Source organism: Eurosta solidaginis, chromosome 1, assembly GCF_040869045.1.
Source record: "Eurosta solidaginis isolate ZX-2024a chromosome 1, ASM4086904v1, whole genome shotgun sequence".
Taxonomy (NCBI): Eukaryota; Metazoa; Arthropoda; class Insecta; order Diptera; family Tephritidae; genus Eurosta; species Eurosta solidaginis.
Genome location: NC_090319.1, coordinates 167,217,709 through 167,237,795, shown reverse-complemented (window position 1 = coordinate 167,237,795; position 20,087 = coordinate 167,217,709). Strand labels below are relative to the sequence as shown.

The following is a 20,087-nucleotide window of genomic DNA, read 5'->3' as shown; positions in this document are numbered from 1 at the left end:
TTTTGAAAACATCTTTGACACTTATGGACTTTTTAAATTCATTTATTAGGGCTGATTTGAGTTCGCCCAAAGAATGAACGTTGACCAGCCTCAAACACAGTTGGGCGCTTCCAGTAATCATGCGCCGTGCCAGTAGTGGTAGTTCCTTTTCATCGTATCCATAGCCTTTTGCTACGTGCTCTAAATCTTGGACCCATTTACTAATGTCGGTTCCATCATCTCCGCTGAATTTCATGAGGGCACTCTCGATGTCAGAAAACTTGGCTAAAGGTTGACACGGCATTGTGGCCACTTCAAGTTCGTTAATTTCGTGCTTAAGTTTCAGGATTCGCAGCTTCAATTGGAGCTATTCTTCAAGCTCTGCTAGTCCACCAGTTGTTGGAGTTGGAGCACTTTGTTCTTGCGTGGTCATTGCTGGAGTGCTTGTTGCTGATGGTGCTTGATGGTATTGCAGTAGTTTTTATTGTTAATAGTGCAGAACCTTTGCCCGAAGTTGAAATAACGGTAGTAGTTAGCGGAACGCTAATTTGTGTAGCGGTAGATTTGCCGTTATGCGACGGTGCACCTACTGTTGAGGTTAGCAATGCCTTTATTTGTTGCAGGCTCGCAGTTTCGGGAAATTCAATCCCCATTTTCCGCAAGGCGTCCATAATTTCTTGCTTATGAGCCATTAATGATTTTTTTTATTCAATTTTAAGAAATTTCAACGATTTATTAAATTATTAATATTTACTAACGCTTTCGTTAGTCTGACCACACCTGACGTTGTTGCAAATTCACCGAGTAATGGCGTCTTTTATTTCAAGCTATATTTAACAGAGTTACCATGTACATAACTAGGCTATTCAGCATTGATGGTGCTACCATATTGTTAAGGCTACCGTATTGCTAACTCTACGACTTAATTTCTTAATCTACTACACTTGTGGAGTTCTGTGTAACTGTTAAGCAGAAAATGGAAGAAAAGTGCGAGAAATGTCGCAAAAAATAAGAGGGGAAACAGGTGTAAGATGTGAGGGTGTGTTTGGTAAGGTTTACCGTAAAAGCATTGCGTGTGCATCTATCGATGATTATGGCCTTAATTGTTTGCAAGGTTGTAAATTTTTAAAATTTGTTTGTGATGGTCGCATGACTTGTTTCCAATGTTGAGGAGGCTCTAAGGGAAATCATTGTTATTTCAGAGGACAATAGAAGTAATTTGAAAGAGCAAAAAAGCGAAATTGAAAAATGGTGAGTGAGCATAAAAGGGAAATAAGCGATTCCATAACTCACAACGAAAGAGAGATATTAGAAAATATCTATAAGGTGAACTCAGAAAAACTAGAGTTAATGAGAAAAATAAAAAGTTTGTGCTTGGAAAATAAGGATAAACGAAGTAAAGCTAGTATACCGAATGAGGCGCTAACTAAGCAAAAGGATGAAATTATTAATGAGGAAAAAGTTGCTAATATCCCTAATGAGGCGTTTAATAAACAAAGAGAGGAAATTATAAAAGAGGTTAAGAAGGCTGCTAATCAGAATAAAGGTGTTGTCGGTGCAAATGTTTCTACATATGCCACTGTTACAAAAGGCATCCCTCCAATTGTTATTAAGCCCAAAGTAAAACAAGCCATTGAGAAAACCAAAACAGATTTGAACAAGATAGATCCCTCTCAGTTAAATATAGGAAGGGTAGTAAATAAAAGCAATGGTACAATAATAATAAGTGCAAAGTCAACCAATGATAAAAACAAAATAAGGGATGCCCTAACTGAAAGATTAGATCAAAATACCTATAATATTGCTGAACCTAAAGTCCATTGCCGAAAAATTGTTGTTGCTAATATTAGTCCGGAACATAAGGAAGAAGAAATAGTTAGCAGGATTGCTGCTCAAAATGAAGTATTGAGAGAGGCCAAATTGAAATGTGTAAATTAATTGAAATTACCCATTCTAAGAAATATAACTGAACTGCACATATCAATGCCATAATTAAAATAGAGGACAAATATTTTGAAGACGCTTTGAAATGCAAGAAAGAAGTTTACGATGGGCAAACGTTCAGAAGGTGCTATAAATGTTTAGGATTCAATCACATAGCAAGTAATTGTACTCACAAACAAAGATGTAGCAAGTGTTTAGGGGAGCATATAGTTGAGGAATATAAAGAGAGTGCACCTTTAAACAAATGCGGAAACTATTTGGATGCCAATAACCAGTTAGGATTCAAGTTATGTACTGATCATAACATTATGAGTACCGATTGTCCAGTTTATCAAAGAAAACTCAAACTGGAAGAGCAAAGAGTTGGTTTTAGCAACCAAAACGTAATATACTGAGAAGAAACGCTTTTAATTTAAAATGTATTTATTTAAATATCTGTAGTTTGTTAGCTAATAAAGCGGAACTTGAAAAGCTTTTACAAGAAGTAGATCCGGACGTCGTATTGTGCTCTGAAGCTTGCATTACATCAGAGATTAGTGATGGGGAATTAAATATTGCTTTTTATAAAACAGTTCGTTGCGATTCGCATAGCAGGCACACAGGAGGGATTGTATTACTTTTGAAAGAAGGAATCGATTTTAAAGATAAATATAAAGTTAGATAAAATACATCCATAGAAAAAAACGTCTGGTGTGCAATAATCAAATTAAAAAAACTTTGATTGCAAATGGCAAATTGGTGTGTTGTACCATTCCCCGAGCGCTAGCAATAGTGAATTTTAAGATTACAGATACCATCATCTGGTAACCTTGCCGTGCGCGGACGTGTTTTTGATCGCTCTTTGAATTTTTATTCTTTTTGTAAACAAGTTTTATCTTTTATAAATATTCATTAATATAATAAAAAACAGTTAATAAGTTTAATTTCGTATTAAATCCTTACACAGTGCAATATACATAGTGGCTTTCTGTGCAATTTAAACATTCAGTCTGTGTGTTCATATATCATAGATTTTCACAAAAATTTGTGATAACTGCATACCTTTTTGTTGGTAGCTGCTATTAGCAAGTCATTGTGTGCCCTTTTTGCTTTCTGTTGTGTTCGCTGCTAGCGTATAGTCTTGCGATTTGCCTCCAGTGCTCCAAAATAACTCTCGCCCATATTTTTTGAACAGCTGTTCAATTTATCCTATACTTATAGTTTCTTTTGCCTATTTTTCTTTTGGGTTTGTTTAACTTTGCAATTATGTTGGATTGCTGTGTCAAGAAGTGCACAAATCAAAAGAAAATTTCCCGTGGTGATACTTAAGTCTGTTGTTGGCTCTGTGATAATATGGCTCATGTTATCTGTGCCGGTTTCTCTCACATAGGTGGTCGGGTGGTTGAACTAATATCCAGCAAAATTGGACTGAACTGGACATGTCATGATTGTCGTTCCGTAGAAAATGACATGCGAGCTTTTATGAGGCAAACTCAGAAAGAGTTCAACAACATTTTTATTGGGTTTCGTGACCTTAACAAAATATTCAAAACGATGGAGGCTCACTTTAAAAAATTGAAAGTGATATCTGAATCCCCAAAACGTAAGAAATGTATGCCCAACAATGACTCCAACTTGTCTTCGAGTCAGGGGCAAAGCTGTCCTCCTACGAATGTCCATTCAACCGCGCTGATTGATACGAACAGGCTTACCAAAGACGTTATGAACAATGCAGCTCAGGAATCTCCACAAGGCTGTGTCGAGACTTCCAGTGGGACGATCTCTGGCAAATTAAACGATGCACGATCTAATAGTGGTACCATTGCGGCTGTTTGTTCTACGTCACCAATGTTAATTTCGCTGGACTCCCCAATTCATCCTACACCTCCACCGGTATCTTTAGCTCCAACAATAACAGTTACCGATACTGGGGTTGTTGCTAGCGATACAAGTGTACCTGAAAAAAATAGTTCTTCTTTGACGGGCTCGATAACCAACGCTAGGTCAAGCAATGCGTTTTCTGTCAACTGTTCTATAACCGCCGCACCTTCCCAGCTCTCTGGTGCGCTATCCGCTACTCCTTTGTAGGTGACTGCCGTGCCACCTCTTAGGGCTGTATTTGTGTCCCGATTACATGCCTCGCTTACTGAAAATGACATTGCTCATTACGTTTGCTCTAAACTTGGTGTTGCACCCACTAGTAACATCAATGTGTATAAATTTAACTATAAATATGAGAGAGACATCTCCTCATTTAAAATATCCCTTTCAGATGAATATTTCGATAAGGTACTTGATTCCTCTTTTTGGCCTAAGCATACTGTGGTTCACTTGTTCACAAGAAAGGCGAGGGCCGAACCTGTTTTATTACAGCCAAAAAACGGTATGACAAACACATTAATAACAACACAAAGGTAATTGCTGATCTGTCCCGTCTTCTCATTAATTACCAAAATGTTCGTGGTTTACGATCAAAACTTGTTCCACTCTTCCTTAATTCTTTCAACTTTTCTGCACAAGTTGTAGCTTTTACGGAGACCTGGCTAAAGCCTGATAATTACAATTCTGAGGTTTTTTCAAATAAATATGCTGTTTATCGGCGTGATCGCATCTCTAGAGCGGGAGGTGTCCTTATTGCTGTTGAATCTAACCTATCATCTGAGTTGATTTCGCTGGACAATATCTCTCATATCGAATTCATAGCAGTTAGGCTTTCATTCGGTAGCTATAGCGTAATTGTTTGCTGTTCGTATATACCACCTCGTTCGGATATGGATGTTTATGCTAGTCATAGCTCGGCCATCTGCGATTTGCATTCGCAGTTGGGAGATAACGATCGAATTGTTGTTGGTGACTTTAACCTGCCAACAGTTAGTGGGGTTAATATAAGTGATTCAAACTTTTTAACTCCCACTGCTCAACATGAGTTTCTCAATTGCTTGTTAGACTCATCTCTTTTACAGATTAACAATGTTTCAAATAGTGGAAATAAAATGCTGGATTTAGTATTTGTGGATGGCTCGGTGGGTACTGCCCTTACGAAAATCCCACCTTTATCCCTTCCAGAAGACCCTCTTCACCCTACGCTAGAGATATCACTTGATATCAGCCTACCCCGTAGGATTGAAGTACAGTCTCGTCCCCGATCTAAATGCTTCTACAAAGCGAATTTCATTATGCTCAATGATCTGTTGGCTTCCAATCATTGGTCGGTTCTCTATGCTTGCACTGATGTCGATTCGGCTATCTCTATATTTTACAGTACGCTTGATGGCTTCTTTGATACCTGCATTCCTACTCGCTATACCCTATGTTCGAATAAGCCCCCTTGGTTTTCAAGGCAACTTATCAGACTTAATAACATTAAATCTAGGCTTTATAAGAGATTCAAGAAATCTGGAGCATATGCAGACCTCTCTAAATATCTAATTGCTCGTTCTAAATTTCATCGTCTTAATCAGCTTTGTTATAAAAATTACTTGAGTTGTTGTAAAACCCAATTTTTTAGAAATCCAAAAAAGTTTTACAGTTTCGTAAATTCAAAGCGGAAAACTTCTGGGTATCCTTCTTCATTAACCTTTGGAGGTAAAAAAGCTTGCACTGATGACGACGTTGCTGAACTATTTTCTGAGTTCTTTAAGTCCACGTATTCATCCAGTGGTTTTCATTCCGGTCAATATTCCTATCGCTTAGATAGCTCGAATTACATTAGGAATCCTGCTATTGATGGTAATATTGTTCTTCAGAGTCTTCAATCTTTGAAGCCCACCTTTTCTCCGGGACCGGACGGTGTTCCTAGTTGCGTGCTTAGGAACTGCGCCGAAAACATGTATGAGCCTATTTTAAAATTATTTGGGCTATCTCTGGGATCTGCGTCATTCCCGGCACTTTGGAAACAGTCTTTTATTATACCCCTTTATAAAAAAGGTAGTAGGTCAAAAGTTGAAAACTACAGGGGTATTGCTAAACTTTCAGTCATTCCTAAAGTCTTTGAACAGATTGTTACTAGTCAACTCCAATATCAGTGTTCTAGTCTTTTATCTCCATGCCAACACGGTTTTATTCGTCAAAGGTCAACCACTTTAAATTTGCTTGTATTCACCTCTACAGTTATGGAAGGATTTTTAGCGAACAAGCAAACGGATGTCATCTACACGGACTTCAGCAAAGCATTTGATACCGTCAGAGTTGCTTATTCATAAGCTGCATTTACTGGACTTTCCCTTTCACCTATTAATGTGGCTGAAAAGCTATCTTTCTAACTGGACCCAAAAAGTCCTGTTCACGTGCAATCTGTCGGAATCGTTCGGAGTTTCCTCCGGCGTACCCCAGGGAAGTCACCTAGGCCCTTTGTTCTTTGCCCTTTTCATTAATGACTTGCCACAGACAATATTATATTCCCATAGTATAATGTATGCGGATGATGTAAAACTTTTCTACACTTACTGTCCTACCGATTTGAGTTCCTTGGATCTTCTTCAGGACGACTTGGACTCGTTCCAATGTTGGTGCACAACAAATTTACTAGCTTTAAATTGCTCTAAATGTAAGCATATGACATTTCACCGAGTGAAGCCAGCATTGAAATCTTATGTAATAGATGGTACGCCTTTGGAGCGTGTATCTATTGCAAATGATCTAGGTGTCCTTTTTGATCCGAAATTGAATTTTAACATGCATATTTCATCTATAGCCAACAAAGCGTTGGGCTTACTTGGATTTGTTAAAAGATGGGCTAAAGGGTTCGATGATCCGTACCTCACTAAGGTTCTTTACACATCGCTGGTTCGTCCAATACTCGAGTATTGCTCATGCGTTTGGTCCCCTGTTTCTCAAAAGCATATAAAGCGTCTTGAGTCAGTTCAAAAGCAATTTTTGATATTTGCATTGCGCGGCCATAATTGGGACTCAAGTCTCCACCTTCCTCCATACAGAAGTAGACTTCTTATTAACTTACCCACTCTGAAAATCGGAGAATATTACTGGGGGTATTGTTCATCCATAAGCTCATTATTGGATAAATTAATTCTGCGGACGTCCTCAGCCGCTTGTTTTTTGCGGTTCCCCCTACAGTATTCAGACACTACGTTCCTTTCTATTTACCCCTTTGTCGACGAAAATTTGCTAAAAATAATCCTCTTCTTATCTGGTGCGCGCACTACAATGACTTGTATAGCTGTATCAGTCTTGAATGTACTTTTGCCACTATACGTATTGCAATACTTGCCTATCTAATTTAAGAGATACAAGCCAATTTAATTTGCCGGCATTTTATTCCTTCCATAAAAGACAGGAACTATCTCGCTTAAGGATGGAGGAACATTTATCAACATGTATCATTAAGAAGGAACAAGACAGTACTGTGTTGATTGGAATATGGTGCATTCCAACAACGTAAAAAACATGCTTTTTCATGAGTCACTGACCGGAATCGTATGCATTCCGGCAGTATAATCTTATGGGTCAGGCATTGAGCTGATTGGAATCCGGTGCATTCCAACAACACAGGTCATGTTACTTTTTTATGCCTTGTGGTGGCGTATCCTCATTACACTACTCTTAGCACTGCCGGATTCCCATGACATGCTGATTGGAATCTTGTTGCATTCCAACAGGAAGATTGGAATCCACTGCATTCCGAAATCATGCTGAGCGGAATCTGATGCATTCCGTCAGTATAAGATTTCGGCATAAGTTCTTATTTCTGCTCATATTTCTTATTATTATTATATTCTGAAATTAAATGTTCATTAATATTTCTTTGTTTGTAATATAACATTGTTGAAATCTCGATATATCTCCAATTTTATCTTTTGAGTTGTATATTTATATATCTTTTATATTATGCAGTCGACCATAGTTTGTCGTCGACTTTAAATAATAAATAAATAAATACTAATAGATGTTTTTGAAACTGACACCAATTCCCTTTTAATTGGTGATTTTAACATAAACGTAAATGCGCTCGTTGCGCTATGAAACAAATGATACATTTTAATACTAGAGTTACAAAAACGTCACAAACAAAAATCCATCTACTATACACAATTGCAAACATATAGTGTAAAACTATAGTTTAGTACGTACTAAATAATAGAATTTTCGATCACGAAACCGTCTCATTTCCATAAAAGTTAATAATTCAAATCCCTTGCAAAGGAGCATTACCTTAACGTCTTGGGAGAATTATACTGCTGACAGCCTTTTAAATTTATTAAGAAATTGCGACTTTAGTATATTGAATGGCATAATTGTAGATTACATGGTCAACTACATAAGTACCTGTCTAATCAATTGCATTGGGGTATTAACGATCGAGAAGAGCAAAAGCGTAAAACGGAGAAATAAATGGTACGACCACTAATTGACCGAAATAAACAAGCTAAAATACCACTTACGGTCCGAAGCTATGTCAACGGGTGATTTCACAGAGTACAAGAATGTTGCGAAGTATTATAAAAATGTTATAAAAAAGAAAAAAGTTAAGTATATGGAGAATAGGATTGACTTAAACTTATCAATGTGGAGGCATCTTAAATAAGCAGTAAACTTAACTGAAGTGAAAGACAATATACAGACGATAATTGTAAAGATATTACTTATGAAACCCCATAGGATATAACTAAAGCGTTAAACTCATTTTTTATTGATAATATTTTTGATACTAACCAAGGAATTGAAAGTCTAGATAGTGGCCAAAATTTGCGGTCCAGTACCACTACATGTCTAGAGTTTAAAGAAATTTCGGTTGAAGAGTTAACTCGGATAGTTAACCGATTTCAAAATAAAATTGGTGGGAAAAATCTTTCTGAAGGAGCTTTAAAGATTCGGTATCCTATATGGGACATTTCTATGCCAAAGTTGTAAATAGATCCCTCAGAGCTGGAATAGTGCCTGAATCGTGGAAAATATCAACAATAGTACCTATTCGGAAGGTAAAAAATTCAGTTCTATCGGAAGATCTGAGACCGATTAACACATTACCAAATTTAGAAAAAATTTGAGAGTTAGCCGTAAAAAATCAACTTGTTAGCTACCGTGAAAATAATAAAATACTTATGAGAGAACAATCTGGTTTCAGAGAAAGGCACTCCTGTGAAACTGCGTTCAATTATGTCATATCGAACTGGAAAGAGGAACTAAGTTCAAAGAGGAGTACAGTCGCGGTGTTCATTGATTCAAAAAGAGCTTTTAAAACAATTGATAGAAATATAATGCTCGCTAGGTTAAGTCAAATCGGGATAAGGGACATTGAGCTGAAATGGTTTGAGTTTTTTAACAAACCGGAAACAAAGAACGGCTATAAAATCGGTGGTCTCGGAGGAGGCCGTTGTATAAATAGGACTGCCACAAGGCTCGGCATTGACCCCAGTCCTATTTAACATTTATATTAATGATATATCCTTAGCATTGAAATACAGCAAAACTAGGTTGTTTGCGGATGATGCCCGACTAGAAATAAATGAATCGGACTTAACGTTAGCTAAGAGTAAAATGCAAGAGGAAGTTAATTCACTATACAGTTGGCTTTGCAGTAATAAGCTTAAACTAAATGTTAACGAAACAAAGGAAAGGAAGATGTTCAAGCAACCTTGAACATTTTTTCTTATTTACAGGATAATAGTAGTTAACCGATTTGTAAATACAGTCCACTGTTAGAAACTATATTTTAGTGATTGAGCGACCTATTTAATTAAACAAAGATAAGACAATCACGCACAAACACATGTATATAGATATGTAGCAAATGAACCTCTGTAAATATGAACTACTTACACAAACAAAGATAAGATAATGCATACGAGGTCGCTCATATCAACAAAACAAATATATGTAAATAAATATAGTTAAAGATAAGACATTCACACACACACACATGTAAATGAACCTTTGTAAATATTTATGTATACAACAACAAATTATAAGAAAGCTAGGATACGACAAGTGTATATAAAGTAAGATAATTTGTAAATAAATCAGAATTCTTTGAACTCTCAAACCAAGCACTTCTTATTTTAATACAAACTGCTTCTCCCCACCAGAGGTAAGGGGCATTTGTTGTAACGTTTGAGAATGTATTTAGCTTCTCATTAAAAACATTGTTTTGCTTCTTTAAAGTATTCTTTGGTTCCCCCCACCAGCGGTAAGGGCCAAAAAATTACTTTTGGTATATGGCAATTTACGACTGCCTTATATTTGAGACCCTTACAAAATCTCAAGGAAGCTGCTCAACATTCATTGGTCAATCGAGCCTAAAAAGAGCTCAGCGGAGGTACTATAAGTCTCTCCAAAGAAAAAGAGCATGACCAAGCAAACAAAAATATATGTAAGACAGGACAGCAAAGTCTGCTCGCATTAGTAAAGAAGCCCTATAAACATAGGCAAATAAGTAAAAGTAAGACCTGTGAAACAAATACAGTCAATCAACAAAACAAAAAAGCCCTATCAATATAGGCGAAGTAAAAAGTCCTATATAATTAGGCACATAAAAACCTTAGCATTGGCTAAAGGCAAAACTCCCCCGGCAGGACCACATTTTAGTGGTTTAATAGGGCCTAAAAAATATATACTGGGCAAAAACAAAAGTATAATTAAATAAAAATAACTCAGCATGGCGAAGATCGCTGAAAGTCAACTAGACATAAGTCAAAGAAAAAGACAGATATTTAAAGGAAAAATTGATTTGTTCTACAGACTTCTGGACAAGTGTGAACTTGCCAACAGTACCGCTTCTGACAAATTTATATCCCAATATTTTGAGGATATACAATTCCTCTACAAAACAGATTTTGCTGAAGTCTGTAATCTAGAATTGGAGAATGATTACCACAAAATGTTGGCCGAATATCATAAGAAATATATCTACATACCTAATTTTCTTGCAAATAAAGTAGGAGGAAACGAAGAAGAATTCAAATCAGATGAACATACTTTAGGTTACTTAGAAGAAGAAACCTTCATATTCATTCCATCACCGCGATTACGTCAGCTATTCATGCCGCAAGAGAAGGACAAGGATGAATACGTGTCAGCCAACGATGGCGCGCACGACAATGCTATGAACTCATATTCAATAACACAAAGAAATATTAACGCGGATAAAAGTATTAGTGATATTCGGACCGAGGCAGATGAAAATACAATTCTCATTACGCGTTCTACTCCCTCGCCAGGAAATTCTGGTCGAATTTGCCAAACCGGGGGGAAAAGTGGAATAAGCATTAGGACTGAGACTCTTGACGATGGCGACGACGAGGCGAAAGAGGATGATTATAATGATGCTGTACGAAAAATAGAACGACCGCAACTGCAACCGCAACATCAAATCGAAGAACAACCGCAGAACCTTCGGAAGTCAAAAAATGATCATTTAACATACGAGCGTGCTGACTATGAGTTGGTATCGGATTTAGTTTGTGATGTTCAGATGGCGTCGAAGAAAATGGAAGTAACCAATAGCAATTTAGATGATAGCATAAATGAAATACAAATGGGTTGTAGTATTCACCGTATCGATGGTAGTAGTAATGGAAGTATCTCCGTCAATACTGTACCCATACAATTGAACTCAGCTTCGCCGGTGTCTATCGGTCACCAGCATCATCCGAAAGTACAGCATCCACAACTACTACAAGAAAAAGCTACAAAAGAGCGACAACATAACATACCACAAACGAAAATTATCGTTGATACAAATAGGCAAAATATACGCAATTTACTTGTGCAACGTCAACAGCAGCAACAACAACAATTAAAACATCTCAAGCATCAAGGCATTCAGATCACTGCAAGCAAATTTTTCAGGAAAGATGACATCAAACGTTACTTCCGGGATAAAGGCGGAGGCAGTTTGGAAGAATGTATGTATATTTTATCTATTTTTTATTAATTATATCTTTTCATCCACAAAATATTCTTCAATTAGAGAAAAACATACGTACACAATAATAAGTGTACGCTAAGATAAACTATTGCTAAAAACATTCTAGTATTTTAAATTTAAAAATATTCATACATAATTTTCCGTCGCTTTATTTCATATGCAAGTCAAAAAAATGAAATTACAATAAAACTTGACGGTCATGCAAAATAAACAGAATTATAATCGATAAGAATATTTTTGGCCGTGGCAGTATGTTCAAGCAACCTTGAACATTTTTTCTTATTTACTGGATAACAGTAGTTAACCGATTTGTAAATACATTCCACTGTTAGAAACTATATTTTAGCGATTGAGCGACCTATTTAAACAAAGATAAGACAATCACGCACAAACACATGTATATAGATATGTAGCAAATGAACCTCTGTAAATGTGAACTACTTACACAAACAAAGATAAGATAATGCATACGAGGTCGCTCATATCAACAAAACAAATACAGTGGACCCTCGGTTAATGAACGCCCCGCATAACGAACATTTCGCATAACGAATACATTTTTTTGGGGAAAAAAGTTTCGCTTTACGAACGAAGTCTCGCATAACAACCAAAACAGGGGAAACCCCGAATTCACATTATTGGGCTGTCTGCGTTTAGCTTTTGCTTCATAGTTCAGAATTTTGTTTTATTTTAGTGCAGAATTGTTCGTAAAATTAACAAGACGTGTTGAAACATACAAATTTTTTATTTTTAATTTTGCTTTTATAAAAATTGCAAAATAACTAACATAAAATGCCCTCAAAAAAAAATTCGGAAAAGGAGAAAAATACAAGGACCAAAATAACTATTGAAATGAAACTCAAGATCATTCAAAAACATAAAGGAGGTTTGGGTGTGGCTGATTTAGGACGTGCGTTCAACTTGTCGAAATCAACGATTTCTACTATCCTCAAGAATCAGGACAAGCTTGAGGTGCTAAACGCTTCAAAGGGAGTATCAAGAGTTTCTTCGCAACGACCACAAATTCTCGATGATGTTGAAAGATTGCTTTTGATATGGATTAACGAAAAGCAAATGCAAGCTGACACAATTTCGCAGAATATAATTTGTGAGAAGGCTAAAACGATATTCACTACTCTGATTGAAAAGTCGCCAGGAACATCAACAGCAAGAAGGGAAGACTTCAAAGCAAGTAAGGGGTGGTTCGAGAATTTCAAAAAACGTACTGGTATTCATAGCGTTATAAGGCATGGTGAAGCAGCAAGCTCAGACGCTAAGGCTGCCGAGAGTTATGTAGGCGAATTCAAGAAGCTTGTGGATACTGAGGGTTACTTGCCCCAGCAGGTGTTTAATTGCGACGAAACGGGTCTTTTTTGGAAAAAGATGCCCAAGCGAACTTACATAACAGTAGAGGAGAAAGCAATGCCCGGCCATAATCCAATGAAAGACCGCCTTACTCTGCTTTTTTGTTCCAATGCAAGTGGCGACTTGAAAATAAAACCGCTACTTGTCTATCATTCAGAGAATCCACGTGCCTTCAAAAAGCATAATGTTGACAAGAGTAAGCTAAATGTCATGTGGAAGTCGAACAGTATAGCTTGGGTGACACGTGTTCTTTTTACTGAGTGGATCAATAATGTTTTTGGCCCCTCTGTGCTGAAATATTTGATTGAGATGGATTTGCCTCTTCGTGTCCTGCTTATTATGGATAACGCTCCTTCACATCCACCAAGTTTACAAGATGAACTCATTGAAGAGTTTAAATTCATCAAAATTCACTTTTTGCCACCTAATACAACCCCATTGCTTCAGCCCATGGATCAGCAAGTGATTTCTAACTTCAAGAAGCTTTACACAAAAGAACTTTTCCAGCATTGCTTTGACGTGACTGAAAAAACAAATCTTACTCTAAAAGAGTTTTGGAAAGATCACTTCCACATTGTTGCCTGTCTCAAAATTATTGATAAGGCATGGAAAGGCGTTACTAAGAGAACACTCGAATCTTCCTGGAAAAATCTTTGGCCCGACCGCTTTGCCGAATGCACATTTGAAGGACTCGACGCAGTATCTACGGATCCAATAACCAACGAAATAATATTTTTGGCTGACCGTATTGGGCTAGAGGTGGATGGAAATGACATCGCTGAACTTGTGGCAGAGCACAGTGAAGATCTGACTACCGACGAGCTTATAGAATTGCAATGTGATTTACAACAAGATGTTAAGAGGCAAACTTTATCAGACGAGGAGATAACCGAAGAACAGCAACCGTCTAGTGCAATCAGAGAAATGCTCAAAGCATGGGAGTTTGTGGCATCATACGTTAAAAAGCATCACCCCAGTCAGACAGCGGCAGTACGTGCAACAGAATTATTCAACGATAATGCTGTGTCCCATTTTGAACAAATTTTGAAGGGACGTCAGAAACAAACGACTCTAGACAGTTTTTTGCTTAATGTAGATTAATAATGCTAGGTACTAGGTTTCTTTCAATAAAAATTCAAATTGAAACATATAAGACTGTATTTTTTTTCGACCTGGAACGCATTATTTTAGTTTACATTGATTCTTATAGGAATAATGGTTTTGCTTAACGAACGTTTTGCATAACGAGCTAGATGCTAGAACCAATTGTGTACGTTAACCGAGGGTCCACTGTATATGTAAATAAATATAGTTAAAGATAAGACATTCACGCACACACACATGTAAATGAACCTTTGTAAATATTTATGTATACAACAACAAATTATAAGAAAGCTAGGATAAGACAAGTGTATATAAAGTAAGATAATTTGTAATAAATCAGAATTCTTTGAACTCTCAAACCAAGCACTTCTTATTTTAATACAAACTGCTTCCCCCCACCAGAGGTAAGGGGCATTTGTTGTAACGTTTGAGAATGTATTTAGCTTCTCATTAAAAACATTGTTTTGCTTCTTTAAAGTATTCTTTGGTTCCCCCCACCAGCGGTAAGGGCCAAAAAATTACTTTTGGTATATGGCAATTTACGACTGCCTTATATTTGAGACCCTTAAAATTGCCAAGAAAATTGGATTCTGGAAGAGATTATGTAAATATATAAGTAAAAAATATACAGCCCAATTCTAAACGAAAATAACGTGCTAGTTGTTTCCCTTCTCCCATTGCTCGTATTCTAAATAAAAATTACTTGTGAGTTTTTTCACTTCTCCCTTTCCTCCTATTCTGAACAATGTTCGAAAAAGCGGAAACCGGTTATGGGAGAAAAGTAGGTATTATGAATGTGAGGGAGATGGATATTTCTCTGCCATTTCATAGGAGTTTTTTCACAAGGTAAATTAAAGAGAATGCATCAAAGTAGTAGGAAATTGGTTATTTTAAGAAAGAATACTTATTTGTACAAATTTGTGCTAAAATATGTATTTACATTCTACCACAATATTCTCACTGTTAATACAACAACAACAACAACCACAATATTCTTTAAGTCGAAAAGTATATCATAAGCAACGGAAGAGATCTTCGCATATTTGATGCAGCCATCCAGAAATTGGGCAAGGATTTTTTAAGAAGGCTTAAATAGATTTTGGCATATGGCGAAAGGGGAACTCAACTCGACTTGGCCGCCAGAAAATTGCTTTGCAGAATGAATGCAGCAACTCCGGCAGATTTGTGTTATCCCGCCGGTCTTCTTCTTATGCTCCTATGTTGATGTTGCTGTGGCACCAATTCATTACTCATTTAAGTGAATACCACATGAAACGCAATAATGTGCATTGTTTATACCTTATTTCTTAATTTCAAACAAATTGGCAACAATAATTAAACTTTACAATTTTTTAAACAAAATAAGAAATGCGCAACGAAATTTCAATTGACAAAACAGCTGACTTCGAAAATTCGAAATTCCTATTCCCCAATTATTCTTCTCCCTAGGAGATGGGAATATAAAAATCCGCGAGAACAAAATTCCGCCAGAATATTTAGAATTGGTCTGATAAATTGAAAGTCTACAGATCCATAAATGAGCCGCACTTTATATACTGTGCAACAACATTTTTTATTGCTAGCGATGCACAAGTAGATAAGCTACAGGTTATGCAAAATAAAGCTATGATATTTATCCTTAAGCTGCCATACGACACTCAATAAAACCTATGATCGAAGCACTTAATTGGCTCAGCGTAAGACAGCTTTTATTTTATCACAGTATGAAATTTGTGTTTAATATGAATATTGGAATGTTGCCTGAGTACTTGAGTGATAAACTAATTTATGCTAATGAAACCCACTCATACGTAGTCAGAGAAAACAATAATTTGAGACTTCTTCTCTTCAAAACAGAACTGGACAAGCAAAATATATTTTATAAAGGGTTAAAAAGTTTTAACGAACTTCCTAATATAAAAAATAGTAATAATTTAAAAACATTCAAGAAAAGTTTACTAGAGCACTGTAAAACTCTCGCGATAAGGTAAACAAGTTTTAATTGTCCTTATTTCTGATTTTTCATGTACGGACACATGATGGGGAATGCACAACCAGCTAAACCTTAAGCTGCCGAATGATTAACCGTAAATGGATATCCCGACAGAAAATTCATACACAAATCATGTAAAAAAACGAGGGATTATGGACGAAACCTCGAAACCGCAGTCTCAGACCGACAGTTGCGGCGTTGATGGGACACAACGTCCTTTCAGCGTGATTCGGGACAGGATTTGATACACGTTCTTTCCAACCTTCCAAAAAACATTGCTCATCACTTTGAGGTACCACTCATTGGGACGCAACAAATTAAATGGGGGTTCACTGAAATGAAAGTCCTTGGTTGGTAACCGACTAAATCCTCCGCTACCCTATTTACAATATGGACGTCCCAAATGTCGACCATTTTGAACATCCACGTCGATGGCACTACGCTGTCGATTGTCCCACACCCCAAAATCTTGGGTGTGACGTTTGATCAGGATCTACATTTTGGTGAGCATGCAGCCGAAATTATACCGAAAATCCAAAGCCGTAATAAAATCCTCAAATCTCTTGCTGGCAGTACTTGAGGAGAAGACAAAGGAACGCTCATTACCACTTACAAAGCAATTGGCCAGCCGATTGCATGCTACGCGTCCCCTATATGGTCGCCAAGCCTAAAAACTACTCACTGGAAGAAGCTACAGGCCTGCCAAAATACTGCTCTCAGAACCGCCACGGGCTGTCTTCTTATGTCCCCTGAACACCATCTACATAATGAGGCGAGAACACTCTCCAACAGGGAGAGAAATGAGATGCTAACCAAACAGTTCCTGTTGAATACCCAGAAACCAGAGCATCCCAACAGACATCTGATTGATGAGCCGACACCGCCCACGGACATACGGCAGCTGAGAACTCAGCCGTATGAAGAAAAAACACAAGCAGGTCCTCAGTGAACTCCAGAAAGAGGCGGCGGACCTTTATGCCAGGAATTGCCCGGTGAATCCAGTGTAGAATTAATTAGTTTGCAGAACATCTAAACTTTATGATATTCGGCTGCCTAGATCGTTTGGATTAATATCAAACAGTGTATGGTGATTCTGTAAAATTACACTTTATGTGAATATATTTATCACGTGTTTAATTAATGAAAGAATTTACAAGAATAGACAGGAAATGAAAAATATGAAAAGCATTGACATTTCTATACAAAAGCAAAATACATATGTAAGTGAGTGTAGTAATGCATTTTTGTTGAATAGAATAAAGACGTAATGTGTTTGAACGCTAAAGATGGTAAATTACTTCTGCTTATATTCAACACTCCTCCTCGTTCAAACTAAATTACATTTCTCTCTACAATAACCATGTTTAAATGCAGGTAGTGGTTTTGTAAACAAATCAGCTATAATTTCACTGGTGGGACAGTATTTGCATTCGATGATTTGTTGATTAACGTAGTCGCGAATTATTTTGTATTTCGTATCAATATGGTTTGTTTTATACGAATATTTCTGATCTCGCACAAGATCAATACATGCCTGATTGTCCATTTAATTTCCTTAGTTGCATCTGAAAAGGAAATGAATTCAGCTTCGCATGATGAAGCTGCAACCATACTTTGCTTATTGCATCCCCAACTGATTGTACCGCCGTTGAGAAATATTATGCGGCCACTGTTTGATTTTTTTGGCAATTTTGTCATCAGCCCATGTGGCACCTGCATGCCCAAATAACGACAAATTTTCACACTGCAAGTTGCTCAATCTCAATTTTAATTGATATGTTGACTTCAAATACTTAACAACACGTTTGAGTTGATTCCAATCATCCTTTGTCGGCTGGGATACCTTTTGTGCTAAAATACTAACGCTGGCCGAAATGTCGGGCCTTGTGTGAACTGATAAATATAACAGTCTACCACCGACCGATATTTCTTGTTGTTTTCCAATGGATCTGTAGAATCTGTCTTTCCCTAATTAACTTCCATTGGAGTTATTACCGGTTTCGCATCCGTCAATCCGAAATCCGCCGCAATTTTGGTGATATGCGCCGATTGATTCAATTCGAAATTACCATTATCGTCTTTGGAAACATCCATTCCCCAAATTTATCGAGATTTGACTTTCTTCTGTACGACTAATATTACGCTCCTCACCCGAATTTATCGATATATCCGTAGTGAATTTAACATCTGGACTAATTACTACCTTATTTGTTGCGGCATTGTAACAACGATACGCTTTTGAGTTCGCATCGTATCCGAGAAATATCATTTCTTTTGCTACACTGTCTAACTTGCCTGTTTTTGCTGACGATATATAAACAAAACAGTTAGTACCAAATACGTGAAACGTTTCTATACCTGGTTTAAATCCGTTCCATCTTTCAAATGGCGTAACGTTGGTTGTTCTTGTAATCACACAGTTTTGGATGAAATTAGCTGTTGCGATTGCTTCACCCCAATAACTGTGGCTTAATTCCGCATCGACAAGCATGCAACGTGCCATTTCGATTAACGTGTGATTCTTGCGTTCAGCCTTTCCATTCCGCTGAGGACAGTCTGCAGCTGTTAGTTGAATTTGAATACCCTTTTGACTTTAAAAATGATGTGTATGACTTTGACGTGTATTCTCCACCACGATCGGACCGCATTATCTTTGGAGCTCGCCCGAATCTGTTTTCACATAAAACAATAAACGGCTTCATAGCGCTTTCAACTTCAGATTTGTGTGTCAATAAAATGACGATAGTAGTCAGAGTAGTCATCAATGAAGGTCACTAAGTACCGCTTTCCACAAGGTGTGGCTGTACTCATAGGTCCGCACACGTCCGAATGTAGTAAGTCTAAAACCGCTGATGACGTATTTTCGGATTTCTGTGGAAATGGTAAACGAGTCTTTTTGGCCTTCATGCACACTTCGCACATCTGTTCGATTCCGCATTCAACAATATTGAGTCCTTTAATCGAACGATCCAATGCCATTTTTCGAATCGCCATCGGATCACGATGCCCCATTTTACGATGAAGCACATGTATGCATTTATCATTGTGTACCACACATACTTTATAGCTCCGACACAAAAGCAGTTTTTCATATATGTAGATGAGTTTAACACAAGCTTATGCATTATGAGTAAATTGCACGCATTTTTATGAACAACGGTAGAATGAGCGACACTGGTGCCATCTGATATTGAAAAGTAGCCATCTCCCAAATTTTGTTCCAAGCAAAGCATAAGAAGAAGAATTTGACAGTTACTTTGGCTAAGGGTGTTGGCACACTTTGCAAGTGAAATTATTTTTCCCACTGGCTGGTAAATTTTCTAACATTTTTCGCAATTAAAAACTGCAATATAACAATCGATTACGACACAAAATATGTTAGCAAGTATGTTTGTTGTATTCGCGAAATTTTGTATGTGAATGGGCAAGGCGTAACAAACTTCAATTGCCACATCTGAAGTTCCTTCATATTTACAAACGTAACATCTTGGTTTAAGGCCGCGGTACAATGACATTTTTCATATAGATGCGTTTAACACAAGCTTATGGATTCCAATAACATCGCCACAGTCAACCAAGATGTTGTGTTTGTAAATATGAAGGAACTTCAGACTTGGCAATTGAAGTTTATTACGCCTTGCCGACTCACATACAAAATTTAGCGAAACACTGTTGTAAATATTCTCCCTATACAACAAAAATACTTGCTAACATATTTTGTGTCGTATTCGATTGTTAAATTGCAGTTTTTAATTGTGAAAAATTTTAGAAAATTTACCAACCAGTAGGAAAAACAATTTCACTTGCAAAGTGCGCCAACACCCTTAGCCAAAGCAAGTG

General features: G+C 37.1%; 1 protein-coding gene across 4 annotated transcripts in view; it reads left to right on the top strand.

Moving 5' to 3' along the window:
• Positions 1-20,087, top strand: part of Parp1 (Poly-(ADP-ribose) polymerase) — a 636,927-nt gene that overhangs the window by 99,227 nt on the left and 517,613 nt on the right. The window lies entirely within an intron of this gene.